General features: G+C 34.6%; 1 long non-coding RNA gene across 4 annotated transcripts in view; it reads left to right on the top strand.

Annotated features, from left to right (window-relative positions):
* Window positions 1-13,318, top strand: part of LOC117110243 — a 55,700-nt gene that overhangs the window by 2,828 nt on the left and 39,554 nt on the right. For 3 of the 4 annotated variants that reach the window (XR_004445653.1, XR_004445654.1, XR_004445651.1), the window contains exon 2: window positions 11,545-11,688. This is a non-coding gene — a long non-coding RNA (uncharacterized LOC117110243). Of the gene's footprint in view, window positions 1-11,544; window positions 11,736-13,318 lie in introns of all 4 variants that reach the window. The other variant, XR_004445652.1, reaches the window with a different exon arrangement.

Genomic DNA, 13,318 nt, shown 5'->3' with positions numbered 1-13,318 from the left:
TACATATACATATACACACACATACATATACGTATAAACAAAACCAGATTAGGCTATCGCCCTGCATTGTAAGTCAGTATAGCGCACCACAGACACAAGCTCCTGCGAGCTCCCACCATCACAACAATGATACCCCATCGCAAAGTGAGAGCCTGCACTACATTGACGAATACAGTAAAGAGTTTTTATCTGGGGTTGACACACCTTCACAGTTTAGAAGGTCGTCCCTGATTAAAACCCAAATTGGGTCAGATTGCCCAAAAATGGAATTGCATTTCAAAATAGAGTGAACAATAGTGATAATTGCCTAGGAAGTGAATGGAAGATTAGAATGTTGTGGTAATAATATATGATTTAGTTGACTGGCATTACAGATTAGATTTACTTTATCACCTGTTGTTGCAATAGTTGCTCATTAGCTGTACTGTATCTATATGTACCTTGATACTAGACAGGCATGCTATGGCTATGGTTTCTGTGTGCAAAAGATATGGTGCAATTAACAACAAGGCTAATGTCAAATGGTTTGATAAGATAAAAAGTACCAGCACAAAAAAACTAAGTTTACTACAGAAAGGGCAAGACTTTTTTTATACCTTGTGAAGCGAACCACCGCCCGCCAATATTAATGGTGATTTCAAATAGAAATAAAATTTTATTTTCCACCAATTAACGTAACAACTAAGTCGAACAATTATTAAATGGCATTTTGGATTCGACTTAGGCAAGTTCAACTGTAATTTGATACTAGACAGTCCCTTTGTTACTCTGTAAAAATACAATTAAAATTCATACAAGTGTTTTGAAAGAAAAAAAAACCACTACTGTAGTTATATCCTTGAGAAATTGACATGCATCCTACATCACACCTGTAAAAACCCAAAGTTTTAAGATGATTGTTCAGGTAAGTATAGACTTATCATGAAATTGAAGAGCAAAATCAATAGTTACATGGTTGAGAGGACTTGTGGAATGTTGTGGTCTACCTGTTGACAATTACTATTGATCCAATGTCTCGCATTAGGGTTACACAAATATTTCCACAACAGAAGTACAATACCTGATGCATCCCAAGCTTTCAGTTGCTTAGTGCACATGTTTTTATTTATGTTTGTTGACTGGTTACAAAGTCTTAGTGTTTGTTGTTCTTCTTTCTATTTTGGGGGTCTGCGCAAGGCGCTGTCCCCAGAACCTTCCTGCTGTTTTTGTTCTTGTTCTTGTTACCAAAATTTTGAAAGCGTCCAGCGTCGCCAAGTTTGAACGGACGTGCAGAAAATGTTGTACACATTGTACACATAAACTAGAGGTGATTTCCAACATTCATCGGCCTTTTTTAAGTTAGACCCCAGGGTTCCACCTATACCTACAAAACAAAACAAAGGTTTCAGCAAGGACTACATTACTGCAAGTCACATGGATGGCGCAGTCAGTTAAGGATGTGTCCTAAAACAACCAAAGGTCTTGAGTTTAAATCATGTCTTGGTATTCATTATTTTTTTTTCAACTTTTAATACATTTTATTTATTTTTTTGCAACTTTAGGACAATTTAATTTTGTACAAATGAACATTCTAAATACTGTAATTTTTTTTTTGTGTGCAAATAAACATTCTAATTATTTAAACATTTCAATTTTATTAGCTCTTTCAGTATATAATAACTTGCGCCTGTAACAGTATTTAAGCTTGGAGGAATGCGCGGAGTGGTGAGAGCTGGTCACTCTTGTTAGAATCAAAATTATTGGGAAGTATGCAGGTCTCCATCCAATTAAAGACCACTTTTTCAAATGGTTTTCATAGTCTTTAGCATCTATATAATAATTAATAAAGAAATTTGGTCATTTGTGACCACAGAAAAATTGGAGAGGTTTTTAAATAGAGGAAGATGCCTCTATTCCAATCTTAATTCACAAATAAAAATATAATAAGATATGGAGATAGAATGTAGGTTTTTAATGTTATGTTTCTGTGGTCTGGCTGTTTTAATAACCAAGAGAGACTACCACCCGACTGTATACTATTATCCTTACTTTTCAGACTAAACATCAAATGTGTATGCATTTGTGACGTTTAGTGACGTAGCTTTCCGAGTCTAAGTACTGCCATGTGACTAAACGTCAAATTGTGTATGCAGTAATTGTTGTCATGATTATTCCAGCTTGAAGTTTTTAGCCTGTTGGCATTAATTATTTATGCAGTGATTGTTTATAATTAATGCTGGTATCACATGTGTACAGCTACAGTTTACTGGATATCTACCAGGCCTCTGCATCAGGTGTTGCGTTCCCACCCTTCCTGTCTGGGGGATTAGATATCTGTTCCAAAAATATCTGTCCAGGGTCCAGTAGTTTTAATCTCATTGATATTCAATGAAAATTCTGGGCATTTATGTACTTTCCTCTTTTCTTTTATTAGTCTAGAAATTTATTAGACACCCTGTCTGTGCCCCATTTACGGATGCTATTATTTAATATTAGAATAACTGACACTGCTTAGAGGATACTGTTTGTTTATTGGATTGAAATATTATTTCAAATTGCCAAGTGATAAATTTAGCTGATAGTTTATGAATTCCATATACATTACTACTTTGACACTTAGATGTAGGCAGGGTAGTAATAAATGTCAGACAGTACCTTGTCAGAGAATGTAAAGTACACATTTCAGAGGTGCTGCCAGGTTTCCACTACCTGCAGTCTTAATATCATTGGTACTAGTTCAAATCGCACTCTTCACTCTGGGTTTAAAAAATATTTTTTTCCAGTACCACAGAAGACATGCGCGCGGGGGTGATAAACTAATAATTTTTCTTATTGGGCCTAAACATACTCTGAACCGTAGGCCCAGTGTGCAGAATTCGCTTGTGAAACTAGCAGTGGTGACGCCAGTGTTTGCCACTTCCCAAAACATAAATGTTGTAAAAATACAACCTAACACAGTAACCACAAATACTTATCAGCATAGGGTTTGCCCAAAATATATTTGTTTTAACAGACCCTTCCTTTCCATAACAGCCGTCTTGCCCTTTTTCAGTAAAAATTCCTCACTCAAAATTGCAAGTAATTTAGTAAAGTCAACCCAGAAAAATAATGTTACCAATACCTTTTAGCACATGACAAGAAGATAACCAAACAAATTCAACAAATACACAATGCCCAAAATACACTACAGCAGTAGTTTCTTTTAAACTTTATAGTCAATTAACGATGATAAACATTAATTGGTTTTTGTTTTTAATACTAGGGTGTTAATCCATCTTAGTCCAATTTTCCGTAAACATTAAGGATTGAACATTTCACATCTAGCATAATAAAATTTAGAGGTGATGACTTGTGTCAGGTTTGTTGATAAAAGCACTCCTTTTAGAGGAAAAATGTGGAAATTGAGTCTTCTTGGACTCTCCTATTCCATCCTATAGGTAGGTCATTGACCTATCATAATCTAAGTACTAAGGGATAAAAAATGTTTGGAATGCAATTAATCTCCTTTAGTGAAAGATTTTCATAAGCAAACAAAATTAATGATTTTTTTTTTGTGCTACAGTATTACCAAAATTAAAGGGATTAGCTCAAAAGTTGTTTTCAGGGAAATATTTCTAAATAAAATTTTCTGTAAATCCATAAAATCCTGTTTGTAAACGTCATTTCATTTGTTATTGTATCATCAGCATTTAATTATTTTTTTCATGAAGTGAAAAAATTGTTTAGCACATGTTTTTTTTTGTATTTTATTTAATTTGTTTTATCTTTAACTTTTATAAAATTTAACTTTTGAAGACTCACTGGAGCAATATGCACGTCATGAAAAGGTACCGTGCCTTTCCTTGAAAAACTTCCAGGCTTTATTCCCACTATCCATTGGAGCCTTACCAAACCAAACTGATAAGTTTTTGAAAATTTAATTTTGGAACACTTCTTTCTAAGTGATTTACCAAATGATAACTCGCATTCCAACCAACATTTGCAACATATGATGTGACTTACATCAACAACAAGGCGAAGCCATATTCAATGCACTGTTGTCTCGCAATGTAAACAAACCCTAATACCCACTTAAAGTCATGTGACCCGAGCCGCCGATTCAGTCTATTGTACGTCTGTAGGTGCTTTGGATTTATGTTGTAAAAATAGTATTATTGTACAGTGAATTCATTAGGGTTTTAATTTTGCCTTGGGTGACCATTAATTTTGACCATGGCTGACCAATCATTAATAGATACACTATGGAATGATTCAATGTCAGGTTGGCCCTTATGTCTTGGTCATTGAACTTGGCATTTCATCATGTGAGGTTATTGTGGCCCCAGTACTATCGTGACACTCCTACCGATAATTCAAAGGTTAAAGTTATTTTGAAAGTACTGTAAATAGATAAAAAAAACTTTATATGTTTGCCAACAATGACAACTTGTTTTTTGGATGATTATTACAGTACTTGTCCTACATGGACCTCACCTATTCAATGTAGATTGGCTGTCATCATCAGATTGTGTGTCACTATCATAATGATGATTCAGGTTCTGATTGGCTATCGTCAGCACGATTCTATTGTAATGTAATGTGATGTTGGGAAAGAAAGAATTATAATGTGTTTTACCTAATTATACTAGTAATCATGGCATTTTGCGTTAAATCCTATAAGGTACACACACTAAACCACTGGGTGACTGGAAAAAGAGACTTAAATACAATAGCTTTCCCAGGGATACCCACGAAATGCAAATTTGAAACCCAATTCAGACGACCTGACGTCAATGCCGTAGCCAGGATTTTCAAACTGTCCTGTGTGGGACAATATCAGGGTGAACCCACTTTAAGCGTAAATTCAAATAATGTGAACCCATTTTCTTAAAAGTTGTCCCATTTTACATAAAAATATAAATGATCTGGACAAATTTTCTTAAAATATGACCCATTTTATGCAAAATATGAGAAGTATGGATGCATTATTCAAAAAGTGGACTCATTTTAAACATAATAATAATATAAGAAATCTGGACTCAATCTTTTGTGGACCCAATAGAAAAATTGTGTGGGACTGTCCCAATAGCTGGCTACAGCATTGCCTGTCGTCGTTGAGTTAAGGCAGAAGTGAACATGGATGGAGGTACTGTAAGAAATTAAATCATGCAATGTCAGGGGTTTGATGAAGATTTAGGTAGTGTTACACCAGTCAGGGAGGTCCAAAACCATTGGAAATGAAGTATGAAGGAAAAAGGCTAGCTAGAGGTGGGAAATTACAATTAGTGTTTGCAATCAAGGCAAATGCCAGAGCTCTCTTATCTGGCTTTTTCTGTTGGTGTCATTATGGCCAATTCACCTAGAGTCTCAGGGTGTGGAGTGGTTTTTATTGGGAAAATCCTGTTTTTGTTTAGGATTTAAACCTAGGTCTTTTGAATTTTAACCACAAAGCTACAGATTACATTCCACACTTATTAATAATTTATTTGGTGATGTAGATGGATTAAATTAAATCATAATAGAGATATCAGACTTATTTTTTGTATAAATTATAAACAAACGTACAATAATGCCATTTAGACCAACTTTATGTACCCAGTTTTATTTCCCCACCATTGTTCAATTTTGTTCTCTATGTAATCAACGGTGAGAATGCTTACTATTCCATACAAAATGGCATAATGTAATGCACTCTTGTATTTACCAGTAGAAGAACTTGGTGCAACGCTTCTTGCTTGTTGTCTCCTTGAGGTCTGAGCCTTGATACTCACGCTTTGCAAGTCACTTACGGTTTTGAGCAAGACAGTTGATCTACGTTTGTCTCACTCTTGTCTCTACCCAATAAATGGCCCGGTACCTGATACGATTTGTGAGCTGAGTACAGGCGCATGACTAGTTGTATACTGTACATACTTCCCCGTGAAGCAGAGAGGTTGCACTTTGTGCTGGTTTGCCACTATATGATTATATGACACTATCCAATGATCTGAGGGTAATAAGGCTCTCATGCATTTGATCATTGGTTTTGAATTGACCCCATAAAATTCTGGTATATTAAATTATTACCATTGCAGCGGGTGCACCTTAACCATACAGTGTATTGTAGGAGTACACTTGCGTATCATAATGCCAAAAAAAAAATTTCTTGTGTTGGCCACGTTTTGGGAAAATCCAAAAAATGGGTAGGTTGGTAGGAAAAGTTTGTTTTTTTCTTCTTTCATTTTTTTAGCAAAATACTATTTTGAAATCTATATATAAAAGCAAACGATCGCATAACACTTTCGCATCGCCTTCTTAGCTCATTAAAAACAATATTTTTCATTGTAGTAAAAAAAAAAAATAATAATGAAAAAGAAAATGCCAAACCTCAATTTTGTACATTTTGGGTCAGTCGGGCTTGGCCAACACAATTTTTGTTTTATTTGGCCTAACAAATAGCCATGACGCATTTCCAAATTATAGTAACTTGTCTTCCCTTTTATGAGCTCTTTGTTTTTATTACGAGTTAAATGTTTCTGTTACTATAAACATTTCTGAAGTTAAGGATACAGAATCGCTATGTGGTAGTATAAAATTTAACCAACAATACCGTATTGTTAGATAATTTTAAAATTAAAATAAAAAAAGCGTTTGGTAAGATTAATTCAAACAAGTGAAGAATTTCAAAACATGATTATCCAAATAAAGAGTCAAAATTTTATTTGGTTGTTGATCGTTTATAGGGACATAAAGATAATACTCTTAACCTTGGGGTATTATTGCTGCACTATTATATTTGTCATAAGATCATCATCATGATCGTCATTAATGTAAATTGAGGTCTGAAACTCTATTAAGTTGCAAACAATTTGGCTTTGGTTGCTGGTGATATGGAGCTTTGTGGGAGGCCTTTTGTATTTCATCATTGGAATACCAAGGAGTTTCTTGGCCTCCAACCTAGCATACATCAGCCTATTTATGTCTACTTAAAGCTAGATTAACAGCTCTCATGAGAGAAAAAAAATGTCTTTGAAGATGTATTAGCAAGAGGATTGCTTTCATCCCTGTCACTATTGTGACTTATAGCTCTGAAGTTAAATCTGGCTAAACAGAGGGGTAATAGAGATTTGATTTAGTCGTGGAAATGTAGTTATCCTTGAGCTACAGTATGTTGGTCAGTTACATTTCCTACATGGTTTAACATGTTTATGCTCGCCAGGCAAAGGCACAAACTAGTACAAGAAAGGGGCTCACTCATATACAAAAGAATGTTACACATTTTTAGGCTTGCTATTCTAAAATGTAATTTACAGTGGTAGTGTTCCTGAATGGAATGTTAGGCTTCGGAATCTGAAAGAGTTATATGTAAGAATTTAAAAATTGCTGATCATCCTTGAGTCACAAGGAATCAGAATTCCCGCTGTGCGAAATAGTTTTGTAGTAATCTCGCACAAGATGACGTTGTTTCATGTCATTCCCTAAAGCAACTACACAGTTGTTACCTCCTATAATTACACAGGTTTTTTTTGACTGAAGTATTTACATTGCCCTATGCTCATCCATGTAGTGGAAAATTTCCCACAAGGTTTTGAGTTTCAATTCCCTATGTAGTCAGTTTTGTTTACATGATAAACTGATGTTTTTAAAATCATTAGGGCAAAAAAAAATGTTAGTGTTGGCCACGTTTTGGGAAAATAAAAAAAATGGGTCGGTTGGTAGGAAAAATGTTAAACAATCAATATTATGCCCAAAAATAGAAAATACACAAATAATAAAACAATTTTGGATTCGCATTGCTTACCATCCAGCAAAATAGGCTTGGACCCCACTAGCCTCGCCAATTCTATTCCAGACTTATTTGCTCATAAAAAAATATTTTTGAAAAAAGAAAATAAAATGCCGACCCTTAATTATGTAAAATTTTGGTCGGTTGATCGTGCATGGCCAACATAATAATCTTTTTTTTTTTTTGCCTTGTGAAAATTCCCAAACAAGTCTTTGGAAGCCATTCTAGATGATGAGTATTATTTAATAAAGAAACTGTCAGTATATAACTCCAGTGTTTTGTTATTTTGCATCTGTTGTATTTGATGATGGAGTAAAAGTTTATGTTTATTTTGGTTCACAATTCCTTGCTTCTGACAAGATTATACTTTTTTACTTTGCTAAATAAATATTTTTATTATTTGTGGCAAAGACAAGCCAAACCAGTCACTCGTCGCAAATCGTGTTACAGAGAAAATGGCCAAAACATGCTGGAATGTCAAATTTTTAAAAATCTATTTTATTGCACTAAACTAAACTTCATATATCTATACATCATTCTATGCTGTTATTTTCCCCATTTTCAATGTTAAAACAACACTTTTTAAGGATTTAAAGATAGTTTCTGCATGAGAAATGCCTGAAATCATAAACTTTGAAGGCTGATTTCTCATATATTGTTCTTTAAACAGCTGTGTGATTAAACGCTTATAACTTCATAAGGAAATGTCCGATTTGAACGATTTTTTTACCATTTTATAGCTATTATTTTACTCTCTAACACTGTATTAATAACTTAAAATCGATTTTTGCGACGAGTGACTGGTTTGGCTTGTCTTTGCCACATTTGGAATTTTTGACTGGGCCATGGTTACACCAGGGAGGTGATCTCCCTGGTTACACACAGCAGCCACAGAGGAGTGCCAAACAACTGTAACCGATACCAACTGATACACTGTCTTTTATCCTGCCTAGCTCGTGATGTCCAATCTGGATCTTAAACTGGGATTTAAAGCAAGAGGTAGAAACAATTAATTAAATTCAATTCATTTTATTCAGTCTACTATACATAAATATAACAGAAATGTGCTTTGAAGCTAAGCGATCAAACATAAATAGTTAAAAAACGTTAAAAACAGACTGGAAACTTTAAAATGTTCCAGACTAAACAGCAAAAAGCATTAAAATTTAATAATATTCAAACATTAATAAGGGATGTTAGAACAATAAAATATACTATAAAAACAAAGACAGTAAAAAGTATTAAGATATATTATTAAAATACAATACGATAATAAAAAAATAGAGCAGAAAATGCATTAAAATAGTATAAAATTATTGCATTTATGTTAAAAAGATAAAGATTTAGATTAATTATACAATATAGCTAAGTGCTTAGCAATGGAAGAGTTTGAAAAGTTTTAGTGTTTGGAGAATTGGAAAAGAATGGTTGAATGACCCAACATAAATGGTTGGCATGGCAAGGCCCTGGGAGGGGGGGCTCACTCTTAAATATTTCTCTACAGGGAGGTGTCGCATTTACGGGGTATATTTTCAAGGACTTGGTAGCACAAGTGTGGAAAATATTGGGGGGGGGGAGAGTTACAGCATTTATGGGGTATACTTGAGAGGACTTTGTAGCACAAGTGTGGGAAATAACTGAAGTAAAATAGGTAGTCCCTGGCCTATCCTGTACCATGATTTTCAGCACAATGTTAGCGGGAATTTCAAGCTAGACTGGGTTCTAAGCTGGTAAGCCCCTTTGCTAAGCCTACCTTTGGTACAGCCACAAGATCGTAACTGGACGGAACACTTTTTGCCATCGGAACCAGTAAATATTGCGCCCTCTCTGGCACTATAATTGAGTGGCCTTTTTCCTGTTGTATTTTAGAGCACAGAGCATGACAAGTATCTTTTGCTTCATCTACTGTAAACTTATTTTTTTCACTAAATAAACAAAGGAAGTTTGAAAGGAAACTTGCAGAGTGGTAAAGTGAAACCAAAGATGAACATAAATGGACCTAACATCGCAGATTGAAATATCATGCGGTAGGAAAAGTGTGTGAGAAGGGTGGGCACAGCGTGGAAAGGTTTGGAGGTCCATGACAGCCAACATGCTCCCGAGCTGGCGATACCAGCAGAGAAAAAGACAGAGATTAATAGCAATATGATGCTTACAGTTACAATGATATATTGTTTTCTGTCTGCTATGTAATATAATGCTCTACTGTATTATATTTCAGTCATTGCATGATGAGTCAGTTCCATTAAAAATCCAATTCCTGGATGGAAACTTCAAAGTACAGAGGCCTACTGTTGTATCTTTTTGAAATTAAAAAAAAAAATTCTTTTTAAAAGTTAATGAAACCATAGTGCAGTTTTTTGATCTGTGTATTTCTAATTAATGCCTGTACTGTATCAAGCCTATATTCTTCATAGAAAAGATTTTCTTAACAATAATGGCTGAATGTAATACTGTACAATGAAAGGCAGCGGCATATCCAGTGTTTGAAATTCAAGGAGCCCAAGTGAAGGACATTTACAGACCACCTCAGTCTAACAATTTGTTGGTTGTTGCAGGCTGATACAAAACTTTATGCCTATGATACCTCCAGATGGCTGGAAATGGCATTATATCAGATTTGTCATTTCATTTGTTGTACAAGGATGTTCATCAGATTAACTGATACTTTACTTATAAATAGGATGTTTATCAATTTTGACCGTGTATGACTTTCTATATTATCAATTAACAGGATCTTTTATTATAGCATAACCCACGGTAGTATTATTGCTGCGAAGCAGCCAATTCATATTCTTGACAGCAATTTGACCTCTGAAAGGTCATTGTTTGTCAAAAAACGAGTGCCTAAGACGACTGAAAAGCGAAGGTTCCTTCTTTCGTTCTGCCGGGTAAAATCAATTACTTTAGGCGACGTTTGTAGACTAACCTACTCGTACCAACGTCCGCATGTTGCGCTAGCCTTATCCTACTCTAGGCCTAGACTAGCTAGGATGGTATAGGCCTAGCCTTGAAGGGACGAAGGTCCTAATGAAAAACAACGTCGCTCTTTGATAGCTAACATTGTCTATTTAACATCACAATAATTCATTATTAAACCTATAGTTGTTTTTTGAATTGTACTCCCCAAATCTCAGCTGATACCTCGCACAACTGGCTAACGTCTCTATCTATTGTCGTGACGTCATGGCTCGCTGGCTCATACTTGTGATATGTCTCGCACTTGTGATCAAATAAAACACTGGCTCGCACTTTGGCAACACTCTTTGGCAGTCAACTCGCCCCTAGAAAACCCGCCCTTGGAAACTTTCCCCATAAAAAATGTACACTTCCTAGACCATGCAGTCTTCAAAATAAAAATTGTAACCTTTGGTAATCAACTACATTTTCCACATACATAGAAATTTTTGATACTTTATTAAAAAAAACCTAAACCATAATTCACCACACTATAGACACTTTTTGACAAAAATGAAAAATTACGACTTTGTTACCCAATGAGAAGTGTTCTAATATAGACAATGGGTCGTGTCTCATATCATATTATTTGTTATAGTTTTATTATTCATTATTTTCACTTGACTCGCATAAATAATTTTGTTCGAAGAACATTTATATGCAGTTGTACTTCGCAGCACTTCACTTGCAATTTGCAATTTCTAGTTATACTACTGTATTACTGTTTTATACACACATTTCCATAGCCTTGAATTGTGGGTCTCTGAATTTTCAAAGCCTATTTTGTTGAAAAGATCAACAAATTTGAGCTGAGATTTACTTTAGATAGTCACCCTGAATGTTTTCTTTCTCCACTTTTAAAGGTTATGGAAGAAGAATAACCTGTAACTTGGTCAAATGACTACTCTAGCAGCAGTGGAGAGGCACTGTAGCTTCAGACATTCCACGACAGGGTGCTGAAGTGAACCAGAGCAGTGGGATGATCCTTTTCTCTTCCAAAAGATGCAGTAAGTTCTCTGAAGTTCAAAATTGCCCTATATATACACTTTCAAAGGTACTTACACATAATGATGACTACCCACATCAGAGATGCTTCCCAATGGAAGCATCTCCATTGTGTTCACTTAAGCCTGGTTTCCTGTCGACGTAAAGGTCAGAATTTCTTACGTTTCATACGTTTCTTACGATTCTTACGACTTACGCAAAGTTGAAATAATGCCGACATCAACGACGTTTGCGTTGATCATGTTGGACCGCAGATAAACAAGCAATTTTCAGCTGCTTACGAAAGTTGAACTTACGACGTTGAACTCCATCCAGAGTCCAAAACGAGCACTTGCGACTGTTACGTTGAGTTGAATTTTTCTTGCGATACGACGACATAAAAATGACGTAATTTGTAGTCACTTACGATTGGCTGCCTTTCCAACTAATCCGTCCTTGTTACCTAGAGTTTTCGCGCGAATGTAGGCCTCTACCTCTTTATATTATGAGCTGCACTGTAAATGTTAGCAAAACATCTAACATTAACTCAACATGGATTATTGTAAAGAGGTTGGGCCTACATTATTAAAATACAAAAGGCCTATTTGATGTTTGTAAAATTCATTTTGTTTCACAAAATAATAATGATGCTTCGAACATTCCCAGAACATTCGTGTTTCATACATTTTAATTCTGGGAAACTGAATTAATTGGCCACGGCCTCGAGGTGCTTGTCACCCAATCTATTTTGAGAGAAAGATTAGGACAAAAAAAAAAATCGGTACGCGGGAAAGTTGGATTGGTGGTAAACTTTAGCCCTAATTGACAAAATAGATATAAAACGGTCCTCACTCCTGCTGTATAAATGGCCCCTTGGTTTGTGATAAAATTTGTTATTTTCATTTTTACTACTCTTCTCATTGAAATTTCCAACTAATTTGTTGCAGTATTATATTATTATACGATAATTGTCATCATTATCATAATCAAACGGTGCTGCTGAGCTATGCTACAGTAATCCACTGACATGTATTTGTGTGTAACTGATACACCTTTTTTTTTATAAGAAAATATTTCATAACCCCGGGTTTTAAGAACAGTGGGACTAAAATTGCTTTAAAAATAACAACAAATTGAGGTAAAATTTCACATGCAATTATTATTATTATTATTATTATTATTATTATTATTATTTTTAATCTAGAAAAACTTTAAAAAGTGTGTACAATTATAATATAGGCATTAAACATGTTGAGCTTGAAATTGGCCGAAAAATAAGAGTACTCAGCCTCGGCAAAATTGCTCTGGTTCATATAAAAAATGTGTAGACCTATAATAAGAATAATAATAATATATGGATTTATATAGCGCAAATAAACGAGTATATACGTTTAATAAAGCATGGAATAACACTTGTTTCGTAATTATTACTTGCACAATTTAAAATATATCATTTCTCCTGATTATTCTTACACCTTTAACTATTAAAAAAAAAATCATACAACCATTGGAAATAAGAATGGTTAGCAACAGATTAAAAAAATAAGAACAAATTGAGGTAAAATTTCAAATGCGATAATTATGTTCTTTTTTTTAATCTAGAAAAAATATTTTAGTCTTATTTTTACATAGGCACAGTAGGTGTGACAATGA

The sequence above is a fragment of the Anneissia japonica genome, unplaced genomic scaffold, assembly GCF_011630105.1.
Source record: "Anneissia japonica isolate Jap-2015-1 unplaced genomic scaffold, ASM1163010v1 scaffold673_len1821605_cov196, whole genome shotgun sequence".
Classification (NCBI taxonomy): domain Eukaryota; kingdom Metazoa; phylum Echinodermata; class Crinoidea; order Comatulida; family Comatulidae; genus Anneissia; species Anneissia japonica.
This window is presented reverse-complemented; position numbering and strand designations above follow the sequence as displayed.